A 15,340-nucleotide genomic window follows, 5' to 3' on the forward strand; every position below is an offset into this window, starting at 1 on the left:
CTCATTTATTTAACCATTTCAGCCCACAAGTTGTTTTCACCTTATACGAGAAGAATTTTCACATTTCAGCACTCCTCCCTTTCATTCCTCAATAACTTTATCACTACTTATCACAGCAAAATGATCTATACCTTGTTTATTACGTCACCAGTTAGGCTCTCTTTGGGTGGTACATTATGCTAAGAAATATTTTAATGGGGATAAAAGGAAAAAAATGGAAAAAAATCATCATTTCTTAGTTTTAACCAATTATAGTTTTAAAATAAAACATTCTACTGTGGATAAAAGCCACACGTTTTATTTGCCCATTTGTCCCGGTTATTGCAACATTTAAATTATATCCCTAGTACAATGTATGGCAACAATATTTTATTTGGAAATAAAGGTGCATTTTGTTCAGTTTTGCATCCATCACTATTTACAAGCCCATAATTTAACTAGTAGTACACCCTCTTGACATACATAGTAAAAAAACTGAAAGTCCCTAATGTATATAGGTGTAATTTTACTATTTGCCCACAAAGATGTCCTCCCGCATTATTTCCTATTGCGTACCATCAGTACTGCTAAATAGGAAGTAATGCGTGGCTGTCTTACTTCGGAAGTGACACAGGCATCTCATTGATGCCAGCAATCACAGGGACTTAGAGGGTAGATGAATGAATGGGAACAAAGTTCCCATTCATTAATCTAATGAACAGCGGCGGGAATGGCGGGAGCTAGTTTAAACAAAAACAGTGATCATTCTCATTGCACAAGTACGGATTGGCTCAGGGGACTACTGTGCAAACGCTCCTGGCTGTGGGAGTGCAACCAGGGTGCGGCTCAGGGCCACACATGCGCAGTAGCTGCTGACTGGGGGTCTTTGTGGGGGTCGCATTCCCGCTCAGCATTATGTACAGGCACAGAATGCTCAATAGTGTTGGGCGAACAGTGTTCGCCACTGTTCGGGTTCTGCAGAACATCACCCTGTTCGGGTGATGTTCGAGTTCGGCCGAACACCTGATGGTGTTCGGCCAAACCGTTCGGCCACATGGCCGAACTAAGAGCGCATGGCCGAACGTTCCCCGAACGTTCAGCTAGTGCTGTGATTGGCCGAACGGGTCACGTGGTTCGGACCCGAACGCGCTCTGATTGGCCGAACTGTCACGTGGTTCGGGTAAATAAATACCCGAACCACGTCATATCTCCGCCATTTGTCTGTGGGTTTAGCTTTGTTTAGGCAGGCAGGGTAGTTCGCGCTCCAGCCACGCTAGCCAGGGTCCCCCCAGTCATTGTGTCGCTGCTGGGAATAGTAGTACACCGCTTGCTCAGCCATACTATATAGCATTCTGTTTACTGCCACTCTGTGTACCTCGCTCAGCCACACTATATAGCATTCTGTTTACTGCCACTCTGTGTCTGCTGGGAATAGTAGTACACCGCTCGCTCAGCCACACTATATAGCATTCTGTTTACTGCCACTCTGTGTACCTCGCTCAGCCACACTATATAGCATTCTGTTTACTGCCACTCTGTGTCTGCTGGGAATAGTAGTACACCGCTCACCCGCCACTGTATAGCATTGTGCTCTGTGTCGTTGCTGGGAATAGTGGTACACCGCTCACCCGCCACTGTATAGCATTGTGCTCTGTGTCGCTGCTGGGAATAGTGGTACACCGCTCAGCCACACTATATAGCATTCTGTTTACTGTTCTGTGTCTGCTGGGAATAGTAGTACACCGCTCGCTCAGCCACACTATATAGCATTCTGTTTCCTGCCACTCTGTGTACCTCTCTCAGCCACACTATATAGCATTCTGTTTACTGCCACTCTGTGTCTGCTGGGAATAGTAGTACACCGCTCACCCGCCACTGTATAGCATTGTGCTCTGTGTCGCTGCTGGGAATAGTGGTACACCACTCACCCGCCACTGTATAGCATTGTGCTCTGTGTCGCTGCTGGGAATAGTGGTACACCGCTCAGCCACACTATATAGCATTCTGTTTACTGTTCTGTGTCTGCTGGGAATAGTAGTACACCGCTCGCTCAGCCACACTATATAGCATTCTGTTTACTGCCACTCTGTGTACCTCGCTCAGCCACACTATATAGCATTCTTACATAGTTACATAGTTACATAGTTACATAGTTACTTTGGTTGAAAAAAGACATACGTCCATCGAGTTCAACCAGTACAAAGTACAACTCCAGCCTGCTCCCTCACATATCCCTGTTGATCCAGAGGAAGGCGAAAAAACCCTTACAAGGTAAAAATTCCTTCCCGACTCCAGCTGGCAATCAGATAAAATCCCTGGATTAACATCATTGGCATTACCTAGTAATTGTAGCCATGGATGTCATTCAACGCAAGGAAAGCATCTAAGCCCCCTTTAAATGCAGGTATAGAGTTTGCCATAACGACTTCCTGTGGCAATGCATTCCACATCTTAATCACTCTTACTGTAAAGAACCCTTTCCTAAATAAATGGCTAAAACGTTTTTCCTCCATGCGCAGATCATGTCCTCTAGTCCTTTGAGAAGGCCTAGGGACAAAAAGCTCATCCGCCAAGCTATTATATTGCCCTCTGATGTATTTATACATGTTAATTAGATCTCCTCTAAGGCGTCTTTTCTCTAGACTAAATAAACCCAGTTTATCTAACCTTTCTTGGTAAGTGAGACCTTCCATCCCACGTATCAATTTTGTTGCTCGTCTCTGCACCTGCTCTAAAACTGCAATATCTTTTTTGTAATGTGGTGCCCAGAACTGAATTCCATATTCCAGATGTGGCCTTACTAGAGAGTTAAACAGGGGCAATATTATGCTAGCATCTCGAGTTTTTATTTCCCTTTTAATGCATCCCAAAATTTTGTTAGCTTTAGCTGCAGCGGCTTGGCATTGAGTACGATTATTTAACTTGTTGTCGATGAGTACTCCTAAGTCCTTCTCCAAGTTTGATGTCCCCAACTGTATCCCATTTATTTTGTATGGTGTTAGACCATTGGTACGACCAAAATGCATGACTTTACATTTTTCAACATTGAATTTCATCTGCCATGTATGTGCCCATATAGCCATCCTATCCAGATCCTGTTGCAATATAACACTATCTTCCTTAGAGTTGATGATTCTGCACAATTTTGTATCATCTGCAAAAATAGCAACATTGCTCACTACTGTATCCACTAGGTCATTAATAAATAAATTGAAGAGCACTGGACCCAGTACAGACCCCTGTGGGACCCCACTGCTAACAGTCTCCCATTTTGAGTATGATCCATTGACCACAACTCTTTGTTTTCTGTCCATTAGCCAGTTCCCTATCCATGCACACAGACTCTTCCCCAGTCCTTGCATCCTCATCTTTTGCACCAGACTTTTGTGGGGAACAGTGTCGAATGCCTTAGCAAAGTCTAAGTATATCACATCTACAGCATTCCCAATATCCATATTAGCATTCACTACCTCATAAAAGCTGAGCATGTTAGTCAAACAGGACCTGTCTTTAGTAAACCCATGTTGATGCTGAGAAATAAGATTATTTTCTACTATGAAGTCATGTATAGTATCTCTTAGTAACCCCTCAAATAGTTTGCATACAACTGATGTTAAGCTTACAGGTCTATAATTTCCTGGATCTGATTTTTTGCCCTTCTTAAATAATGGGAAAACGTGGGCTGTACGCCAATCCACTGGGACTCTGCCAGTTGCAAGAGAGTCACAAAAGATAAGATAAAGGGGTTTATCTATAACTGAACTTAATTCCCTTAGGACCCGAGGATGCATGCCATCCGGGCCAGGTGCCTTGTCTATTTTTAATTTATTTAGTCTTGCCTTTACTTCTTCCTGCGTTAAGTATTTAATATTACAGTTAGAAGATTGAGACTCTTCCGCCTCTGTAATTTGCAACAGTGCTGTTTCCTTTGTAAAGACAGAAGCAAAGAAAGCATTTAATAACTCTGCCTTACCTTGGTCATCCACCATTGAGTTCCCACCCTCATCCTTTAGGAGTCCTATACAGTCAACCTTTCTTTTTTTAGAGTTGATGTACTTGTAAAACTTTTTTGGGTTAGATTTGATATCCCTAGCGATTTGATTTTCAGCTTCGATCTTTGCCAGCCTAATTTCTTTTTTACAATTTTTATTGCACTCCTTATAATTGCTTAGTGCAGCCTCGGTCCCCTCCTGTTTTAGGACCTTATAGGCATTCTTTTTCCTCTTCATTTTATCTTTAACCTTTCTATTCATCCATAGAGGCCTTTTTTTATTCCTAGACATTTTGTTTCCATATGGGATATACATACTACAATATTGTAGTATGTAATTCTGTTTACTGCCACTCTGTCTGCTGGGAATAGTAGTACACTGCTCGCTCAGCCACACTATATAGCATTCTGTTTACTGCCACTCTGTGTACCTCGCTCAGCCACACTATATAGCATTCTGTTTACTGCCACTCTGTGTCTGCTGGGAATAGTAGTACACCGCTCGCTCAGCCACACTATATAGCATTCTGTTTACTGCCACTCTGTGTCTGCTGGGAACAGTAGTACACCGCTCGCTTAGCCACACTATATAGCATTCTGTTTACTGCCACTCTGTGTACCTCGCTCAGCCACACTATATAGCATTGTGTTTACTGCCTCTCTGTTTCTGCTGGGAATAGTAGTACACCGCTCGCTCAGCCACACTATATAGCATTGTGTTTACTGCCACTCTGTGTACCTTGCTCAGCCACACTATATAGCACTGTGTTTACTGCCACTCTGTGTCTGCTGGGAACAGTAGTACACCACTCACCCGCCACTGTATAGCATTGTGCTCTGTGTCGCTGCTGGGAATAGTGGTACACCGCTCACCCGCCACTGTATAGCATTGTGCTCTGTGTCGCTGCTGGCAATAGTGGTACACCGCTCACCCACCACTGTATAGCATTTCTGTACTGCCACTGTACTGCTGCCAGTCAGCGTGCACTTTAAGGATAAGTGAAATGAGGAAGAAATCCGGTGAAAGAGGGAGGGGCAAGGGAAGAGGTGTTTCCCCTGATGGTTCACGTACAGGCCACAGGGGAGCACCCAAGAAAACTCACTCAATACCGCCCATGTTGTCCAGGACAACAACCCTCACAAATCCAAAAGAACAGGACCAGATAATTACTTGGATGACCTCTCAAGCGTCCAGCAGTGGGTTAAGCAGCACCAGCACATCACGCACGAGGTCCGAGTCCTCAGCCAGTTACAAGGAGCCAGTGGGCACAAAGCTGACACAACCGGCAGCGACACCACGCACACAACTGCCAGATAACCAGTCCGATGAATTACCTCAGGACACAATGGGGTATTCGCAGGAGCTATTCCCAGCCCAACAAACTTCCACCTTTCAAAGGTCAATGGAGGAACAGCCAGAAATGTTGTGCCCGGATTCACAACCATTAACTGTGGGAAATGCACCGCGCACTGAAATACAAGGCGAGTCCGAGGAGGACTCGGAAACCCAAATCCCAGAGCAAGTTGGGCGGGAGGGGTTGCAATTGCAGGAGGTCGGCCGACAAGATCTGGAAGACGACGGAGTGAGCTGCGCAGAGGTTGTTCTGGGGAGCTCTACTCCACGGCGGCGGCCCCCCACAATGACATATGACGAGTTTCAGGAGATGTAAGAGGAGGGTATGGACAATGTGGACAGAGACCCAGATTTTGTTTGTGAACGAGAACATCCCCATCGTAGCAGCAGCACAGATGAGTCTGTTGAAGAACCCACTGCTGCACGAGTTCGCCTTGTGCCACAAGGTAGGCGGCGCGCAATTTCAGGCACCACAAGCATGGAAGTTCAAGTGAGAGGCAGAAGAGGCGCAAACAAAAATCGCCAGCAAGGCAGGTGCTCCAAAGTCTGGGCTTTCTTTGAAGACTGCACTGAGGATGGTACTATGGCGATTTGCAAGGTGTGCAAGACCCGCCTGAGCAGGGGGAAAAGTATTAACAACCTCTCCACCACCAGCATGAGCCACCACATGCTATCCAAACATCCCACTCTGTGGGCAAACGCGGCAGGACAGGGTACCAGCAACACTGCCTCCCTTGGGGTCACCAGACTCACCACCAGACCCGCCTCAGCAGCAGCAGTAGCCCAGCCATTGCGTGGTTCACAACATTCACAAACATCAGACGACGCTGACACTGTCACTTTCGGAGTAGTGCTCTTGAGGTCTCCCAGTGTTCATCAAACACAACAACCAACAGCCCTTCAGTGTGCAGCCCTACGATTCAGTTGTCTGTCTCGGAGATGTTTGATCGCAAGAGGAAATTACCAGCAAATGACCCCCGGGCCGTGGCAGTAACAGCCAGCATAGCCAAGCTTCTGGCCTGCGAAATGCTGCCATATCGAGTGGTGGAGACAAACAGCTTCAAGGGCATGATGTCAGTGGCCATCCCACATTACGTGGTTCCCAGCCGCTACCACTTTGCGTGCTCTGCAGTGCCTGAGTTGCATGAGCACGTGGTCAGCAAAATAACTCGAAGCTTGAAGAATGCCGTTGCCTGCAAGGTTCACCTCACCACTGACACCTGGACGAGTGCGTTCGGCCAGGGTCGATACATCTCCCTTACCGCGCACTGGGTGAACCTTGTGGAGCCTGGCAGCCATTCCTCACCTGCTACGGCGCGGGTGTTGCCCATGCCGCAAACAGCTGCACCGCCGTCCCTCCCACTGGATAACAACAGCAGCACCTACCTCTCTGACTCCTTCTCCTCCAACGCATCTCAAAGCTGTACCTCATCCGGAAACGCTAACCCAGCAGCAGTAGGATCGTGGAAGCAGTGCAGCACAGCTGTTGGCATGCGTCAGCAAGCGTTGCTGAAGCTGATCTGCCTTGGGGATAAGCAGCACACAGGGGAGGAAATTTGGAGGGGAATAAAGGAACAGACGGATTTGTGGCTGGCACCGCTGGACCTGAAACCGGGCATGGTTGTGTGTGATAATGGGAGTAATCTCATTCGCGCTTTAAGGTTGGCTAAGCTGACACACATCCCTTGCCTGGCGCACGTGATGAACCTAGTAGTTCAGCGGTTCCTGAGGACATACCCAGGCATGGCCGATCTTCTGTTGAAGGTGCGACGAGTGGCCAAACATTGCAGAAATTCCAGTACTGCTTCGGGGGCACTCGCCAAGATGCAGGAGTGCTTCAATCTCCCCCACCATCGCTTGCTGTGTGATGTCCCTACGCGCTGAAATTCTACGCTGCACATGCTAGCCCGCTTTTGCGAGCAGAAGAGTGCAGTGGTCCAGTACATGACGGCGCAGTACCGAGGCGCATCCGGACAGCTGCCAAGCTTCTGTGGATCCGATTGGGCCAACATGTTGGACCTCTGCCAAGTCCTCCAAAATTTTGAGCAATCCACGTTGCTTGTGAGCAGTGACAACTCTTCAGTCAGCATTACCATACCACTGCTGTGTTTACTGAAGAGGTCAATGTTGAAAATCAAGGAAACAGCTGTCATGATGCAACTGGGGGAATCTGAAGGAGAAAACGATCAGCGTGATGGTACCAACATCAGGCCATCCGCATCAGGAAACGCTGGCCCCAGCAGCTATGACGAAGAAGAGGAGGAGGAACAGCTGGAGTTGGAGCAGGAATTTCCTGCCACCACTGACGAGGGCCAGAGCGGTGCACGTTGGACTTCCACAATTCAGCGCGAATGGTCAGCAGAAGCAGACCAGGAAGAAGGTGACGACTATGATGCATCACAACAACTATCACAACGCTCACAAGAGGATGATGAGGATTCTGGCAGGACTCTGGCACACATGGCTCAATTCATGCTAGACTGCATTGAACGCGAATGCGCATTCTGGACAACACCAATTACTGGGTTTATACCCTTCTGGATCCACGGTACAAACACAATGTTCCAAAACTGCTTGAAGAAAGAGTCAGACAGGTCAAAATGGAAGAATACCAGCAGGCCCTTGTGGAGACTTTAGAGAGGAGATTGACATCCTCCCCCTCCTCTAGCCAGTTGTACGCTGACAGACTGACTTCCGCAAACCCAGGACGACCAGGAGGGCAGCAAACAACACAAGCCGCAGCTAGTGCCCAAAAGGGAATGGTATCGGCAGTATCCTTGGAGTGGGAAAATTTTATGACACCCATGCAGCAGCAGCCCACAGAACAGCAAGCGTGCAAATCCACCTCCAACACCGATCGCCTGGAGAAGATGGTCAAGGACTACATGTCAGATGGCGTAGCTGTGTTGAACAATCCATCTGCACCCTTCAACTATTGGGTATCGAAGCTAGACACCTGGCACGAACTGGCAATGTACACAATAGAGGTGCTGGCTTGCCCGGCAGCCAGCGTTATGTCGGAACGCTGTTTCAGTGCTGCCGGAAGCATCTTCACAGATCGGCGTATCCGCCTCTCCACAGAAAATGCAGACCGTCTGACTCAAATTAAAATGAATCAATCCTGGATTGGAAACGACTACGCAACACTACTGGACCCCAACCAAGTAACATGAACAATGACCATCTGTGATGGGTTAGCGTTTCCGGTCCCTGTTTATTGAACCTCTCATCTTTATTACATTTATGACTGCATGGCGGCAAAAAGCATTGCTATCCGCACGCTTCTTGTCCTCATGCAAGGCCTGGGTTGTGTCTCAAAGCGTGACCTTCTCCTCCTGCGCCGCCCTCCTCCTGTTCCATCACGTGTGCGGCTGCTGGGTTAGCGTTACGGTTACCGGTCCCTTTTCCTGGAACCTCTTCTCTGTATTACATTTATGACTGCATGGCGACAAAAAGCATGTTACCTGTGCAAAGAAACATGACATTTTCCGCATTTAAAAGACAATCAATTTTCTCAAAAACTATAAGCTCTTTTTCAAATATTTTTTTTCCTCTTGTACCCACTCCCAAGGTGCACATACCCTGCAAATTTGGGGTATGTAGCATGTAAGGAAGCTTTACAAAGCACGAAAGTTCGGGTCCCCATTGACTTCCATTATGTTCGGAGTTCGGTGCGAACACCCGAACATCGCGGCGATGTTCTGCGAACGTTCGCGAACCCGAACATCTAGGTGTTCGCCCAACACTAATGCTCAAGTACACGACTAAGCTACAGTACGTCCCACACTTTACCAGGCCATACATTGGAACAAGTATGAGAACCAGGAGGTCAGCGAGCAAACTACAAGACTATGAGGGTTGGAAGGCCTCAGGTGAGTAAAAGATCAATCTTTATTTTCTGGTGTTATTGTAGAATTAGACCCTATGTTGGGGGGGGGGGGGGGCACAATTTCAGTGCTTGCCATAGGCGCTGTTTTCCCTAGATACGCCCCTGGGCATAGCGGTACAACTCACCTTCCACGATGCACGCTTCTTCAATCTCCTTCCTCCCATGCGTCTGTTGCCTTGGTAACATCACCCCTTGTGATGACGTAACCGCATGTCATCACAGGGGGCATTGTTACCAACATCGCAACTGACGTCTGGGAGGATGGAAATTGAAGAAGAGTATATCGCAGAAGTTGAGTAGTAGCGCTAACCTCGCCCGCTCTCCCCGCCGCTGCCTAGCAACCTATACTGGGAGCTCCTATGCCTTGTTATACTGGGAGCTCCTATGCCTGGTTATACTGGGAGCACCTATGCCTGGCTATACTGGGAGTACCTTTGTTTTGTTATACTGGGAACACCTATGCCTAGCTAGACTGGGAGCACTTTTGCCTGGTTAGACTGGGAGCTCCTATTCCTGGCTATACTGGGAGCACCTATTCCTGGCTATACTGGGAGCCCCTCTGCCTAGCTACCTATACTTAGTGTTGGGCGAACACCTGGATGTTCGGGTTCGGGCCGAACAGGCCGAACATGGGCCAGATGTTCGGCATGTTCGGCCCGAACGCCGAACTCAATGGAAGTCAATGGGACCCCCGAACATGCCCATTTTGGGGGCCCTATGGGGTCGCAGGCATAAGGGGGGAGCATGCCCCGATCGCGGGGGGGTCGGAAATTCCCCCCACCCCCTCCGCTAGCGATCCCCCCTCTGCCCGCTTCCCCATAAAAAAAGTTTAAGGCAAGTTAAATAGTACTTGGTGGCTGGCCTGGCACTGGCAGTGGAGTGAGGAGGAGGAGGAGTCCGAGTAGCAGAGTGACGCGTTGAGGCCGGGCAGCGGGCGGTTCAGCGGTAGTACCCTCGTGGTACTTCCGCCCTTTCTCTGACCTCACGTCCTCTACGTGATGACGCATACGAGGGTACGCGTGACGCGTACCCTCGTATGCAGAGGACGTGAGGTCAGAGAAAGGGCGGAAGTACCACAAGGGTACTACCGCTGAACCGCCCGCTGCCCGGCCTCAACGCGTCACTCTGCTACTCGGACTCCTCCTCCTCCTCACTCCACTGCCAGTGCCAGCCACCAAGTACTATTTAACTTGCCTTAAACTTTTGTATGGGGAAGCGGGCAGAGGGGGGAGCGCTAGCGGAGGGGGTGGGGGGAATTTACGACCCCCCCGCGATCGGGGCATGCTCCCCCCTTATGCCTGCGACCCCATAGGGGGGCCGTATTGCAGCATGTTCGGGCGAACAGGGCCCTGTTCGGCCGAACAGGGGTCCTGTTCGGCCCTGTTCGGCGGCCATTCAGTAGTTCGGGACGAACTCGAACTTAAAAGGCCGAACACCATCAGGTGTTCGGCCGAACTCGAACATCACCCGAACAGGGTGATGTTCTGCAGAACCCGAACAGTGGCGAACACTGTTCGCCCAACACTACCTATACTGGGAGCACCTATGCCTAGCTACCTATATTGGGGGGATCTATACCTGGCCAACCTATACTGAAGGCACCTATGCCTAGAAATTGCCCTGGCAAAGACCAGCTGGAAGACCTAGAAAGAGATGGACAGATGAAGTTGACAAAGATGCCAAAAACTGCTTAACCTCCTTGCCGGTTATCCCGAGCTCAGCTCGGGGTAACCTGCGCAGGAGGATTTCTCAGGTCCCGCTGGGCCAATTTGCATAATTTTTTTTCCTACACGCAGCTAGCACTTTGCTAGCTGTGTGTAGTACGTGATCGCCGCCTCTTGCCGCCGATTCGCCGCTACCCGCCACGCCGAGCCGCCCCCCCCCTCCCCAGACCCCTGCGCAGCCTGGCCAATCAGTGCCAGGCAGCGCTGAAGGGCGGTTAGGGATTCCCTGTGACGTCCCGACGTCCATGACGTCGGTGACGTCATCCCGCCCCGTCGCCATGGCGACCGGGGAAGCCCTGCAGGAAATCCCGTTCTCAACGGGATTTCCTGCATACTCTGATCGCCGAAGGCGATCGGAGTGGGTGGGGGGATACCGCCGCTCAGTGGCTATCATGTAGAGAGCCCTGGGCTCGCTACATGATTTAAAAAAAAAATAAATAAAAAAAAAGTGCGGCGCTGCCTCCTTGCCGGATTTTTTAGACCGGCAAGGAGGTTAATATACACAATTGGGAACAGGCAGCATTAGACAGAGATGAATGGGGCAGAAAACTGAAGGAGGACAAGGCTCAAACTTGGCTGTAGCGCCATCGGAGGAGGAGAAGGCACATCTGTCTTTGGCAGGTGCTTTTGAAAGTATGCCCATCACCATGTCAAGGACTAAGTGTGCTGCTGTTGTTTAGACAGTAGAGTCCTGCAATCATGGGATCAGTTGTCCAGCACAGTGCCAGCCTGTCTGAGGGATAAAGGGTCAAACAGGTATGGAGGTACTTAACTACCCTAAGACCGCCCCACGCCAATTGTTGTCAAGTCCTAGGGCCGGCTACTGCAGGAGATTTCGCGCATCTCCTGCTTGGGGGTGGAGCTCCGCCATGTCTTCAGTCTCCGAGCGGTGATCGCCGCTCGGGAGACTGTTAGACGCCATCTAATTACCATGTACAGTGCTGCGATCAGCAGTTGCGCTGTACTGGGGACAGCGATGTGACATGGCTGTCCCCCCCCCCCATTGCGTCAGGAGTTATCAGTTGTCATAGGCTGAAGCCTATGACAGCTGATCACAGTGATTGGCTGGCGGGGGGGGGGGGGGCGAGGTCGGGGTTAAAAAAATAAAAATGTATTATTAAAATAAAGTAATAAATATTTTCAAAAAAATAACACTGCAGTCCTCAAGTGGTTAAGTTATGTAAGATGTATTGTGTCCACAAATTTCTCCTTGCCCATAAAATGCATGCAACAGTACATTGCACACACAGCTACAATGGAAATATGTGAATAGTTTTATAATACAGAACTGCCTGTAAGCCCCGTACATGTGCTAGACGGTACCTGGAGTAGACAACTTTCCCAGCAGCCAGCACAGCTACAGCAATCTTTACAACACTGTGTCCTATTATATGTTAAGACATTAAAAGTTGTTATTAATGCTTTTCAGTATTGCTTGGAAGTTTTCTTTTTCTGACCTTAGTTTCCTTTAATACTGTCCGAACTGCCTATATTGAAAACCTCTTGACAACCTCTAATAGGATGCAATTTGATATTGATGTAAAGTATATTTTTAGCACTAAAATACACAATAAGGTTTACAACTCATGTTGGCATATTTTCCTGCCATATAGCATTACCTTTTGAAGCTAACGAGGTATGTTTAGAAGCTGAGGGCATTTACTTGTGAAAAGAACATTGTTCAAAGCCTAGATCTTAAAGCCTAAAGCTGATCAATAGTCTAGTAAAATCTAATCTCTATAACATTACTTGTTCTGACATAGGAAAGTTCTCCCTATGTCTATTTTAAACAATGTACTGTATAAGAATTCATAGTGAAAGATTAATAGTTTACCTTTCAGAGGCCGTCCAGTAGTATACCTAGTAATAATAAAATAAAGGAAAGAACACAATGCATAAATATGATTTTATATCTGTATGCTCATATGTACATATTCGTGAGTTTCATCATTGCCTGAAAGCTTAATCTTATGACAGACAGTGCTGACTGACCAATGGATCAGCAGTCAAACACCATCACTACAGTGTGTGGGAAAACTGCTGTGCTATTAAGTGTTCTGGCCAAGGCTCCTCACTGACCTCCACATAGCAGCGATGTTGTGATCAGTTGAAGACAGAAGTTTCTCAAAGTGTGGTAACTGACACATGCCCAAAAGCCCAATATGGTCCCTCCCATTGCCATTCAAATAGTATCAGCTTAGCACTGTAAGAAGAAGGCACACATGATCCCACACCCCAGCAACATGGTTCCCTTTTCTATATATTGTAAACAATCTGTTTTAACTGATTATTTGCACATGATCAGAACCCATCATCAGGTGTGAGAATAGGCAAAACTTCAGGATATTATAGTATTATAGAATGTGTAATGATAACAGTATAACACCCCTCCCCCACCCCAATCATTAATACATTAAATTTGAAATATATAAAAAGAGGAAACAGGTTCCAGGTTTTAAGAGAGAAATGAAAAAATGTGTAATACAAACATAATTTTGAATTTGTAATATTAAATAAGAATAAAAACAAGCGTCCACATACATATGTATACAAGTTGCCGCCAAGCTCCTCAAAATGCTATCATTATCAAATTTGTTATGAAAGTCAAGGCCACCTGCGGGAACATGTGGAGGGTGGTGTTTTGGATGGGGCTTTTTAGGTCACCCACTACTATGCCAATGCTTCAGTCTACAGTTAGGGGGTTTCAGACCATATTAGAGATAAGGGATTGAAAGTGCACAGGAGGGGAAACCACATGTTGTCTGATTTTAAATGTGCATTTGATACACACATATGATACATGATAGTTTGTTTGGTTTTAATGCAAGGAACTCTGATATTTGGTTGCATAAAAAATAGGGAGTCAGAATTCCAATCGTTACTGCACATTTCTGTTTTTCAAATTCTGTGTAGAAATTCCAAATTTAAATTAGACTAGAAAGCCCAAACCCATCCCCTCTCATCCATACTCCCCAGCATTACCTCACCTTTGCATCCTCTGGAGCACAGTAATCAGGTATATGGTAATCAAGAAAATATGCCAATACATTGAGAGATTAAAAAGTATTGTTTTCCTAATTCATTACCCATTTACCCAGTATTTACAGGACTTTTAAGAGTCATATCTTAACCTCCCTGGCATTAAGGACGAGTCTGGCTTGTCCATTAAAAAACTGCTATTAGGGGTAAGGACGAGCCAGACTCGTCCTCCAGTTGCACTTACTGTAGCGAACGTGGGCGCCTCTGATCCTCATCTCTGCTGCCACGGGCTCCTGAGATCCCTCCAGGCACAAGGGGTCCTCTGTCCTCGCTCAACCTTGGTCCGGCAGGCAAGATGGCGGCGCCCTGGTAGAGTCATGATGCGGTATGTGCACCTCCTGCTGGCCAGTGCACATCATGAAACAAAAAAAAATTAAAAAATTCATTACTGTTTGTATTAGATTCATTATCATCCTTTGTATTGAATCTAATACAAAAAAAAAAAAGTAAAAATGACAGTTTATTGCCCTGCTGGTCTGAACTTGGCCGTGGCGGACTATAATGACCACCATGCCCGAGAATTGGACGTCAGACCAGCGTGTGTACAGCAGCTGAACGATGATCACTAAGGGCCCTTTTCCACTACAAGCACGATTGCAATTGTGCTTGTAGTCAGAGTCGGGACAAGGTCCTCCAGCACCCAAGGCTGAGACACCAAAGTGCTCACCTCCATCCCTCCAACCCAGCTGTCACACACTGATTGCTATTAGACTAGGAGGCACTCCAGGGCCCCCAGCCCCCCAACCCCTTAATCTAGTTTTTTGGCTTGCAGTCAGTGCCAGGGGGCGTAGCAATAGGGGTTGCAGAGGTAGCTACCACATCGGGGCCCCGAAGGACCCTCCCTCAACTACAGTATTAGCTCTCTATTAGTCCTGTGCTCATAATAATCACTTCCTGCACCTCTGACACTATAGTTGCCATTGGCAGGTTTTTGTGTGCCGCATCAATTGTTATGTATAGAGTACATGGGGGGGCCCAATGTAAAACTTACTTTGGGGCGCACAGCTCCATAGCTACAGCATTGGTCAGTGCCATGTATCCCCTTTTTTATTTCTCTCTACTTCAAACACACTAGGGGAATTATAGCTGAGTGAGTTGAGCACCCCCTCCTACACTGCACCCTGAAGCTGGAGCCTCTCTCGCCTCTGCCTCGGCCCTGCTTGTAGTGGAAAAGGGCCCATGGCGATCAACATGTGGCTGCTGTACACAAACTGGTCTGACGCCCAATTCCCAAGCATGGCGTTCGTTATAGTCCATCATGGCTGAGTTCAGACCAGCGTGGTGCACGCTGTCTTTTCCACTCACTGCAATTGCGCCGTATAGCTGTCGGGAACAGAGCGTGATCACAACAAAAATCGCACAAG

At 47.8% G+C, this 15,340-nt stretch overlaps 1 long non-coding RNA gene across 1 annotated transcript in view; it reads right to left on the reverse strand.

Moving 5' to 3' along the window:
• The window catches only part of LOC137517530 (uncharacterized), a 66,509-nt gene extending 52,198 nt beyond the window's left edge, over positions 1-14,311 (reverse strand). The window contains exons 1-2 of the long non-coding RNA XR_011020557.1: positions 14,161-14,311; positions 12,772-12,797 (exon numbers count right to left, since the gene is read on the reverse strand). This is a non-coding gene — a long non-coding RNA (uncharacterized lncRNA). The remainder of the gene's footprint in view (positions 1-12,771; positions 12,798-14,160) is intronic.
• Positions 14,312-15,340: the final 1,029 nt, after the last annotated feature.

Source organism: Hyperolius riggenbachi, chromosome 5 (genome assembly GCF_040937935.1).
Source record: "Hyperolius riggenbachi isolate aHypRig1 chromosome 5, aHypRig1.pri, whole genome shotgun sequence".
Lineage (NCBI taxonomy): Eukaryota > Metazoa > Chordata > Amphibia > Anura > Hyperoliidae > Hyperolius > Hyperolius riggenbachi.